This window comes from Chionomys nivalis, chromosome 14 (genome assembly GCF_950005125.1).
Source record: "Chionomys nivalis chromosome 14, mChiNiv1.1, whole genome shotgun sequence".
Taxonomy (NCBI): domain Eukaryota; kingdom Metazoa; phylum Chordata; class Mammalia; order Rodentia; family Cricetidae; genus Chionomys; species Chionomys nivalis.
Genome location: NC_080099.1, coordinates 7,245,040 through 7,257,245, shown reverse-complemented (window position 1 = coordinate 7,257,245; position 12,206 = coordinate 7,245,040). Strand labels below are relative to the sequence as shown.

General features: G+C 41.0%; 1 protein-coding gene across 3 annotated transcripts in view; it reads right to left on the bottom strand.

The window, feature by feature from the left end:
* The window catches only part of Atp9b (ATPase phospholipid transporting 9B (putative)), a 196,040-nt gene that overhangs the window by 182,658 nt on the left and 1,176 nt on the right, over nt 1-12,206 (bottom strand). The gene's annotated exons all lie outside the window — the stretch shown is intronic.

Here is a 12,206-nt window from a genome sequence, read left to right as displayed (position 1 = left end):
AGAGTGGGGCTTCTCAACAGGGGCATAATTTACATTGTGACCACATATCCTTATTGTGAAGTGTTGTTCTGTGCATACAGAATGTTCTAGAGCATCCCTAGTTCTAGGTCCTAAATACCAGCAGCATCACCCCTTGTGGAGACAATAAAAATGCCCCAACAATGTCTTTGTGTAGTGCCAAAAAACTCTGGAGTACAAAAATCACTTCCTCAAGGAAGAACCTTAAATACAGGAATATGTAGTGTTAAAAAATTAAAAAACAGTGAAAAAGACATAACATGAAGACCACTCAAAAGAAAGCTAAATAGCTGTACGAAGACAACTAAAATACTTTTTACAGATTAATTTTTATTCATGTATATATGTGTGTGACTGTGCCACTTAAGTGTGGGAGGCCAGGAGTAGGCATCAGAGCCCTTGGAACTAGAGTTACACAGGGTTGTCAGCTGCCCAACATGTGCTGCAAACTGAATTCAGGTGCGTCCTCTCTCTCCAGCCCCCCAGAACAGTTCCTTAATCAGCCAGGACTAAAAAGGCCACTGTTACTTAAAAGGCTTAGATCACTAATAAAATCTAATAATCAAACAAAAACAAGGAAAAACAAAACCTCTATCCAACCACATTCTACTTAATTCATTCACAGATCACGCCAGGGCTGTTGCCATTAGCCATGTATGGACACATGGCCCTATAGAAGCCAGGGTCTGAGTTAATGTCCGTGGCTTCTGTTACCACCGAGAGCTCTGTGGATGTCCAGGGGGTCTGGTCAGCTACCTGAGACCATGTTGATGTCCAAGGGCCATGCTGCTACCAAGGGCCATGGTGACATCCAGCCCTGAGCTGCAGCTAAGGGCCATGTCTGGATCAGTAGTCACACTGCAGCTGGGGTCTGTGCTGATGTTTATGGCCCACATTAGCACAGGGGGGTCATTAGAACCATGCTGTGATGAGCCAGTCCCACTCTTCAGTGGCCCTGGTGTAGCTGGCCCTGCCCTTCGCTGGCTACTGCAGCAGGAGAGTTGACTACCCAAATGTCCCCTACAGCAATCCAGAGAGAGAGGGCCCTGAACTTTGCCTGGACAAAACAGTAGAGCTGGACTGGTAGGGGGTGACTGGGATCTGAGGTCCTGAAAGCAGAACTGACCCTGCTCCTTGCTGCAGGCTGCATTGGGTGAGCCGCCTGAGGTGGCACTAGAGAGCTCACCCAGGTAGTGACTGAGGGAAAGTTGATGGGTTGACCAAGCCAGAACCAGGGCTGTGAGTTGGCACCTCATCTATGAACTGTTGGGGCAGGTAGAGGATGAACCTACAGTTCCAAAACAGCAGGGTCTCCACAAAACAGGATATCCAAGAGGAGCCCCAGTGAGAGCCCAGCATCAGTGGTGTAGCAGAAGCCAGAGCCTTGAGCCAGACCAATGACATCAATGACATGTGTCAGTGAAGACTTGCAAGCAAAGATGAAGGACTAAAGGCTATACTACAGCTTCCAAAAAGAAATTCTTCTGTTGCTGTTGTTGTTTTGTTTATTATGTTTGGTCTTTGGTTTTTCTTTTAAATTTTGTTTGGTTTGAGGGGAAGATTGCAAGAGCAGAGAGAAGATGTGAGGGGATGGAGATGACTGGGATCGGAATTCATGCGAAAGTCACAAAGAATGAATAAAAGAAGAATTTTTTAAAAAAGAATCATATAGAGCAGTTTCTCAACCTGTGGGTTGTGACCCCCTTTGGGGTCACAAGCAACCATTTCACATGGGTTGTATATCAGATATTCTGTATATCAGATATGATATATGATTCATAACAGTAGCAAAATTACAGTTATGAAGCAGCAACAAAAATAATTTTACAGTTGGGGTCACCACTGTCAAAACACAGGAAGGCTTTGACAAATAAAAAGTATATTTGTCACTTATATTACAAAGCAGGATGCAAAAAAACTTCCTAAGGGCTTCTTCAGTCAGCAGGTCATAGAGACTAGACAAGCCTGATGAAGCCCACACATGCTACACTTGTCCTAGGCATGAACACACACAGCATTAAACAAGCACACGTGCCCTGCTCATGTGACGGCTACAAGCACAAAGGACAAAACAAGTAAACTAACAGTTTACTTACAGAGAGATCCAGAATGAAAGCAAACCCAACAAGCCTCCCTGTTGTCAACTTGATGGGTGTTAGAACCTCCTCTGCCTACATCCATGAGAAGAATATTTCATGGGAGGTTTGGTTAAAGAGGGAAAACCCATTCTCAATGTGTGTGCATCCATGCCATAGACTGATGCCCCATGATGAATAAGCAGGAGAAGACAAGCTGGCAACCAATATTGTGTCTCTCTGCTTGGTGACTTTGGACACAATGTGGCTAGGAGGCTCACATTCCTCTCTCCCAATAACAACAGACCATACAGTAGGACCAAAGCAAACCCTCCCTTCCTTAATTGTTTTTATCAGGTATTTCTTACAGTAGTAAGAGAAATAGCAGTGTACTTCCTTATGTACTGGGAAACAGTCACCCAATGGAGGGTCTGAAAGGACCAAAGAGAAGAGACCTTCATTGTTGTTATTGTTTTCGAGACAGGGTTTCTGTTTTAGCTTTGGAGCCTGTCCTGGAACTCGTTCTGTAGACCAGGTTGGGCTCGAACCCACAGAGATCCTCCTGCCTCTGCTTCCCAAGTGCTGGAATTAAAGGAGTTCACCACCACTGACCAGAGAGAGCAGGGATCTTGAAGTTGAGGGAGAGGTATTGGAGCAGCAATGTGCAAGTATTGGAGATGCATCTTCAAAGCACACGCAATAAACTGATACAAAGCAAATCTAAACTGACAAAGCCATACTACTCTGAAAACTGTTCTTGCCATGTTTATAGAAAACTGTTCTCGCCATGTTTATAGAAAACTGTTCTTGCCATGTTTATAGAAAAGAGAGGGTCGTGACACATAGCATGGACAAGACACAGACTGCCAGGGAAGCATCAGAATGGAGTTTTATTCTCATTTCAATTATCATTATTTATTAGCAGCTCTAAGCCTGAGAATAATTTGTTTCCAAAAAGGACTTTAAAAACATGCTTTGCCTTATTTGTCAAGAGGACAAAGTAATTCTTCTGCTGTTGCTATTTGAGATAGGGCCTGACTAGGTCAGGCTGGCCTAGAACTCACTTGAGACCTTACTGCCTCTGCAACCATAACTGCAGGTTCACATTATCCATAGAAATAAATGTGCAGAAATTGATCTGCAAAGGTAACCAGAAATGCACTGGCTGTTTGAAAGAGGAGCCAAGGAAATAGAAAAGGTTTTAATACCCATGACCAAATACACAGCGGAAGGCTGAAGTGATAGCTCAGTGGTTAAGAGCACTTGCTGCTCTTGCAGAAGACCCAGGTTCAGTTCCCAGCACTCACATGGTTGCTCACAACTGTCCATAACTCCAGTTCCAGGAAATCTGACACCCTCTTCTGGCTTTTATAGGCGCCAAGACACACATGGTACTTGCATACATACGTGCAGACAAAGTATTCATACATGTAAAATAACACACACACATCCAAAATGGATTATCATATTGCTGGTACATGAGGGGAAAAAAAACAGAGAAAATCTAAAGAATCATGAGAAAGGAAAGGGGCTCCTAACCCTTGCAGACTGAAAATCAAGAGGGTCTCCCAAACCAGATTAGGAACCATGTCATCAGTAAAAACATGTCTTGGTTTCCTTATGACCTGTCTATAAATAAGAGTATTGCTTAGCCCTCTGTGACCTATGCTTTTATCTTATGAGTCTATAGATGATCAATACACCTCAGAAGCCACCTTAAGATATCACTCTTGTTTGGGATTTAAGACGGGTTAGGGTGATGTTTTTAAAACACTGTCTCAAGTAGCCCAAACTGGCCTCCAGTTCACTATGTTCAGTTTCATGAGAGGCAAGCAAACACTCTAACCAACTAAGCCACACTCCCAACCCACGACCTCATTTCCTCAATAAAGATGCCTTAGGTAAGTTTACCAAAACTTACTCTTTACTAAATCTTTTAGATTCTTAAAGTACTATAATTTCAAAAGCCACAAAATCATGTGAATAGCTTTTAGTGAGAAACTTCAACGTTTTGAGAAGCCCATGCACACTTCTGGATATGTAATACTACCTTCTTGATGTCTTATTTAATATTACACATGTGTACACATGTCTGTGCACATGTGCAGGTCAGAAGGACCCTTTTTAGGAACTGGTTTTCCTCCCATCTCCTCGACTTACACAGCAAGAACTTAACCTAAAGAACCCTCTCACTGGCCCAAAACTATTTTACTTTTTTTTCTTTTCTTTGACAGTGCCTCACTATATAAAGGCCAGGTTGGCCTGAAACTCAAGAGACCAGTCTGCCTCTACCTTGTACATCCTGGGACTAAAGGCATGTGCCTAGAGCTCTTCTTAGACCTGTCCTATGTTCTAAACGTCGAGCTTAAATCTGTATTCAAACCTCAAGTCTGACGCTACTTCTTGTTAACTTGGCCTGAAATTCTTTTCTGCAGCAGTCGAGCATCCGACTCAGCGACAGAGATCTCTACAAGGAACTCATGAGGCTTCAGGCAACAGTGCAGGGTTACAGCTCCCCTGCCCTCATTGCCACCAAGGGTGATGACGTGGAAGACCTCTGTGAAGTGTAAGTACACCGAAAGAAATGGCATCTATTTTCTCCCACTTTAAACATCCTCTCTACCAATCAAACTGTCAGCTCATCTTAGGGGCTCCATATTGTAGATAAACTAGATTCTAAATAAACTAGATTCAAATTACATTGTAGATAAACTACATTCTAAATAAACTAGAAAAATGAATATTTATTCAAATTACAATCAAAATTCAAAACACCAGCTAATATACATAAGAGTTTTTAGTGTATTTTTTTCATTAAGGTTCTCTCAATGATCACGTTGCAAGAGTTGCATTCTTACCGATCTGAATGCTGGAAGAGCAGTGTGATGGGCTCCGGAAGCTCACTCTGAGCAATACCAAGTCTAGTAATGCAGCCTTTGAACTGGCAAGCAATTTGTTCCCTCTCCAAAGCAATTTTCCTATTGTATTGAAAATTTTACCTCAGTATTTAAAAACAATAAGATGATGAATAATGTATTTTTTTCCCAGAGGCAGGATAAGCAGAGAATCCTAAGTGTCTTTGTTGCCTGGTGTCATACACATTTAATTGGTTTGTCACTCAAGAGAAATCAACGTTTCCAGCAATTAAGTATAATTCTGGAAACATTTTTAAAATGAGTAAAAACAATGCGAACAAAGAAAACAAGAGCTGACACAGACCCAAGTGTACTGCCTCATTCAAGGAGGACGTGCCACCTCAGCTGTTGCCACAGGCGGTGACCGACTGCTCAAGTACTGAAGGGCACGCAGTTTCCACAGACCTCAGAGAGAGAAGGCCAGAGCGGTGGCTACCTCCCACTCACCTGTTACCTTAAGTGTCTGAAGCTCTGCTGTTTCAAACTATTCTTGAGAATTTATATTAAAGAAATTTAAAGTAAACCTAATGCTCAAAACTTTAGAAAAAATAACCTCCTTTTCCTGCACACTAACAAAGTAGAAAAACAACAAAACAAGTAAGTGCTATATAAGTAAATTGCATATATCCTGTTAAATGGAGCCGAGGAGTTCAATTGTGCCACTAACGAGTCATTAGTAAGAAGCGGCTGAGAAACTAAGCCTCTCCAGCCTGTATGAGCAGAAGAAAAGGGTTCGAAGGCTGGAATGCTCTGCCCCTTGGCCATGAAAAATGGCTTACGGAAGTAGAGGCACAATTACTACAAAGAATTCACCAAGTGCATGGAAAGACATAAAGAAACAATGACAAAAAGCAAGAGAGTTTATCAAGCCATGGGGTGGTTGAAATTCTTTTATTGCTGTTGGAGGGAAACTGCTTGGTCTCCTAACTATGGGTCAGTCATCTGAGATCTATCTACATGCGGGTGAACTGGCAGGCATCTCATTATCTTGCTGAGTAGTAAATTTTATACCTTAAGTTGTTTTTGAGTCTGGTCACTTCTGTCTCGTGGTCATTTCTGTAAGGTACCTCGGTCATGGGTGTTGAGCTCCAAATGTCTTTGTAAGGTACTATGGGTCACTAGAGATCAGACATGATTATTAAAGTGTGGGTATTCCGCTTTTATTTTGAGCCTCTCCAAATGTGTGACAGAAGCTTAATGTCTCAGTGTCAGGACAGGACCTAACCCAAGGTACTCCTGTGTGAGTCACCCTCAAAAAGGCCGAATGGGATCATAGAGGAGGCTGGCTCTCTCATGGTCTTGTGCCACCCAGAAAAAGCAAGACATGCTGGCATTAAAGCACCTTGACACTGAACCACGTAGCCCTAGAGAGCAACGTCTGCCTTTTACCAACAGACTAAAACTAGACTAATGGTAGGCAGTACTGACCAGCACCGTCATCAAAGGAACAAGGGAAACAGTACCAGGAAGAAATGCCATGGTCCTGGCTGAAATAACAAGCACAAGGAGAAAGGCTAGCCAGTCCCTTGAGCTGGGAAGTAACCACAACATTAAACTAGTAGGGTTGGGTTTGTCTTTTAAATTTTTTATTATTTTCTTCTGTGTATGGGTGTTTTACCTGCCATGTATGTATGCGTACCACGTGTATGCTTGGTGCTCATGAGGCCAATTGAGGGCATTGGAATCCTTGGGACTGTATTAGCAGATGGTTGTGAGCTGCCATAGGTGCTGGGAATCAATCTCCTCCAGGAGAGCCCCCAGTGTTCTTAACTACTGAGCCATCTCTCCAGTCCCAATGTATTAGTGATTTCTAAAAAGTCCTATAAAATTCTTAGAATAAGAAATTATACCAATATTATACATAGAAACTTTTGAACTATAATTAATGACATAATATCCACTATTAAAGACAAAAATAAATACAAATACAGAAATGTTAAGGGCTATGACCTGTTAGCTCAGGACATAAATTCTAGTTGCCTATAATTATTATGGACTCAATTCTATCTTCATACTAATACTTCAGATGTGAAAAAACTAACTGAAGCATGCCTACTCTGAAAAGTGTAAAGAATTTCTTGTTTTCAAGTTGAACTATGGATCCCTTTCCAGAGAAATTCTCTGTTAACTTCTACAAAAAAATTCTAAAATCTCCTCCCCAAAAAAGCACGGGCCGAAGAGCAAGCAGAAAAGCACCATCTTAAGACACACCGTGAGGCTGAGTGCTCCTGACGGAGTCTTGGGCTCATCCCCAACACCACAAATGAGCCAGATCCCTTTAGCTGTAATTATCACAGCAAAAAATTTCATCTTTATAATTACTAAAATATTAAATCATCATAATCATGAAACTTTTAGAATTCAAAAGAAATTATGTATAGATCATCAAAATAAGAAAGCTAGCATTATAAAAATCTGTGTTACATACACCAAGAAACACTAATATTTTGCAGATAACCAGACAACACCCATCTGTTCTCAGCATGAGTCTCTTATTAAAGAATGAAATTTAGCTATTATAATATGGCAAGTGCCTCTAAGCAGGGCCAATAACTCCAACACTGGGAAACTCGAAGAAAAAGTACTAACGAACATGGGCAAACAACATCTTGATGTTCACTGTCATTCAGTCATCTTCCAGCTATAAAGCTAATCTGAGTAAATCAGTCATCACTTAAAACAGAGAAACAAGACACAAAACCAACAGATGCTTTACTTTTTCTATTCAAGAGAAATCAAAACCTCACACGAACAAAAAATAAAACAAAAAACCTATAGATCCGAATGACTCAGAATGAAGGGTATGAAGATGAAGGCTGAGGTGGCTGGGGTACGGTTAAGGGTACAGGGCACAAAGCAGTTTGTTCGCTTGTCTGTTTGCTGGGGATGATGATAATGCTCCAGCACTGACCAGTAATGGCTGCATAGATCTATGACTGAGCTAAAAAGCAAAAAACTGTACACTTAAAATTAGTGATGTGTATGGGATGACAAATATACAAATATCAAAATATAAACAACAAGAAATACATAATAAAAGTGATTTTCTCCTTCCTTCCTTCCTTCCTTCCTTCCTTCCTTCCTTCCTTCCTTCCTTCCTTCCTTCCTTCCTTCCTTCTTTCCTTCCTTCTTTACTGGTTTTTAGAGACAAGGTTGCTCTATGTAAGAGCCATGGCTAACCTGAAACTGGTTTTGTAGACCAGGCTGCCTCAAACTCACAGAAATCCACCTGCCTCTGCCTCAGCCTCTGGAGTGCTGGGACAAAAGGCGTGCACCACCACCGCCCACCCAGCAAAAAAGTACTTTGTAAATGAAAGAGTAGAGCTGAAGGAATGCACTGGTGACAAGGGGTTTGGCAGCAAATCAGTCCTTGGGTTTATTTAAAATCTCTCTCTCTCTCTCTCTCTCTCTCTCTCTCTCTCTCTCTCTCTCTCTCTCGCGCGCGCGCGCGCGCGCGCGCGCACACACAGAGGCACACACAGTGGAGGAGGGTGAGAAGAGGGAAGAAAGGAGGAAATAGGGTGTATGAAGAACCCAGACCACTTTCCAGATATAAAGACCTTAAGGCTGTGGGGCATTCAGGCTTCAGTAACCAGACACTCCTCTCCCAAGCCAACAAGACTAGTGGGAATTTCAAATGGGAGCAAACAGAACACTCTTGCCCACTCAGGAGCTATGTAGGGAACCTGGCCATTCAAGGCAGTGTCTCACCATTCCCCAGGTACTAAGATGATACCACAGGAAGTCTGGTAAAACTGGAGGATTAAACAAGGTTCAAGTCTTATCACATATCCAGTGTCCAGGATGCAATGAAAAGAAAATAAGAAGGGACGGAAGAAAAAAAAAAAAACTCAATTTGAATGAAAAAAAGAAAATCCAGAGATGTTAGCATCAAAATTATATCACAAAATTTTCTGACATGAATTTTAAAAATCTATCACTAAAAAATGCTTAGCTGGTGTGGTAGTTTGAATGTGGCCCCATTATCTCACAGAGAATGGCAGGAGATGTGGCCTTGTTGGAGGATGTGTATCGCTGTAGGGGCAGGATTTGAGATTTCCTATGCTCAAGAAACCAACCACTGTCACAGACAATTTCCTATTTCCTTTTGATAAAAATGCAGCCAGAACCTTTTCTGCCTGTACACCACCATGCTCCCTGCCATGATGATAATGGACTAACCCTCTGAACTGTAAGCAACAATCTCAATTTAATGTTTTGTTTTATAAGAGTTACTGTGGGGATGGAGAGATGGCTCAGTGGTTAAGAGCACTAGTTGTTCTTCCAGAAGATCTGGGTTCAATTCCCAGAACCCACATGGCAGCTCACAACTGTCTCTAACTCCAGTTCCAGGGATCCAGCATCTTCACACAGACATATATGCAGGCAAAACAACGGTGCACATAAAATAAAAATAAATTATTTAAAAAAAGAGTTACTGTGGTCATGGTGTCTCTTCCCAGAAATAGAAACACGAACTAAGAAAATGGGAAGCTATGCAGATGGCACAGTTGGTAAACTGCCTGCCATAAAAAGTATGAGGACTTAATTTTGGATCCCTACCATCCACATAAAAGCCAGAAGCAGCACGTCTCTAACCCTAGAGATGAGGACTTGAAGACAGGCAGAACATTTGAGCTCATTGTTCAGCCAACCTAGCCAAATGGTGAGTCCAGATTCAATGAGAGATGCTGCCTCAGGAAATAAGGTAGAGCCAGGTGGACCTCTATGCGTTCAAGGCCAGTTTGGTCGACACAAAAAGTTCCAGGACAGACAGAACTACACACACAAAAAAAAAAAAAAAAAAAAAAAAAAAAAAGGAAGGAAGGATACCCAAATAGATTTCTGGCCTACACACACACATACACATAAATACATATACATGAACATATGGATACACCCACAAGAACATATACATTACATACATACACAAGCTTCAGTGGGCAACTGTGAATATATGAATAATAAATGCAAAAATAATCCCCACAGAGAGCTAACATAAAGAAAAACCAAGTGGAATTTAAAGATGAAAAGGCGAGCAGAATAGAGGGGAGGACCGGCTAACTTGAGACAGAAGAACTGGCCAATAGAACAGGAAATGGACCTCAAGCAAATGAGACACTTGGGGCCTGGAAACAACACAAGGAAAAACTTCAAGTATTACCAATGCCACAGATAAAGAAATGCCAGAGAAAGAGGCTCAAAAGTATTCCCACAAGGACAAAAATTAAAAGGATGAACCAAAAGAAATCCATGAAAAACTCATACTATCAAACTACTGATCTTTCTTTAAAAGAAATCCCATCTAGAGAGAGAAAGCAACTCAGCTGACAACGGATTGCTCATCAGAACCACGAGCTCTCTGTGGCGTAACTTTTTCAGACGCTGAAAGAATTGTCGTTCTCATTTCCAATATAGTTCTTTTCCTTTTCCTCCAGGAATGCCTCCTGGTGGATGTCTGAAAACACACAGTACCAAACAATACACATGGCTATGATTTTTCCTATACATATACACCTATAATACAATTTAATAACAATACATGTCTAAAGAGATTGACACATTCATTTCTTTTGTGCTTGGGAACACTATTGGGTAAATGGGAATTATTTAAACACTGAAGTTGCATGACAGTCAACACAACAACAGTAGAGGCAATGTTCAAGTGGTTAATCGTCAGGTAATAGAGACAGAGCACAGAAGGGATGGCTCACATCTCAGACAGGATGGGCTAAGAGACTTCATGCATTATCCAGAGCAGCACATCTAAACTGCTTATTTCTGGAAATTTGCATTTAATATTTTCAAAGCATGCTGTGTATAATACATCCACCTGAAAGCACACGAAGTAAAAGTGTACGGGGGTAGTTATTATACTGGTGAAATTGGCCTTCAGGAATGTTGGGGAAACAGAGACCTCCTCAGATGAAGGAAAACTAAGAGAACTTATTTTCAACACACCTACTCCCAAAGAATCACTACAGAATTGTTTAAATGGAGCAGAAATAAGAAATTCTAGAATATCAGAAAATGGGCAGTCAACAGAAAGGGCAAAAATATGACTCAATGCAAGAAACTTTGTCTTCTTGAGGTTTCTAAACTGAGAGATGAAGCAAAAGCTACAACAGTGTCAGATGTGGGCTTCCAATATATGCAAGAGAAACATCTGTATACTTTCAAAATGCAAAACTTACAATGAACATTACAAGTACATTGCCAAGGAATTGGCTAAAGGGACATAAAGAGGTAAATATTACACTTAAATATAGTATACTGTGGTGCACTGTACGTATATATACTACAATATCTAGAGCCACTCTAAGTATCTGCAACACAGGAAGAGGCACTGAAAAACACTCTACACGAGTCAAAACAGTTCTATGAGTGCAAAAGACTAGTCTGGGCTAGCCTGGTCTACAAAGTGAGCCTGCCTCAAAAGAAGTTTGTTCAAATAACCCAAAAGACAGCCAGAAAAGGATGAAAATGAGAAATGGAAAGTTAAAACGCTACACTTAGGTTCTAACGTACGGAAAATCAGCTTGAAGATTAATGGCTTCAGATACCTATTTCAAAAAGTACTGAGCCAGGCATGATAGTGTATGCCTGTAATCTCAATACTCGGGATGTGGAGACAGGAGGATAAGGAGTTTTAGGCCACTGCTCTACAGTGTCAGACCCTGACTCAAAAAAAAAAAAAAAAAAAAAAAAAGAAAGAAAAAGAAAAGGAAAGGAAAGGAAGAAAGAAAGAAGGAAGGAACGAACGAAGGTAGGAAGGAAAGAAGAAAAGAGTGGGGGATGACCTAGACAAACTGAACAAAGAAAGAAAATAATCAGAAACAAAGAGTATTACATAATCATAAAACCAAAACACCAGCATTAGACACTGACTCTCAGGAGTCATCAGTCAGTATGTAGGTATCAAACAGTAGAGCTTCAGAATATGTACAACAAAAAGACCCAAAATATGACAAGAATGAATTTAAAAGGCTGCATATCTCCAAATTTCCTAAAATTGAATCACTTATAAAACTACTAATGCAGTTCTCTTCTGGGTACCATCAAAGAGAATGGGAGAAATGGTGGCTTGGTGCATCCACTTCTTCGACGCTAAGCACTCTGAAAAGGAGCACCTAACAACCAGTGTTCCCATAAGAGTAAAATATATGAACCACCAATTTAAAGATGAGGAAATTGGGGC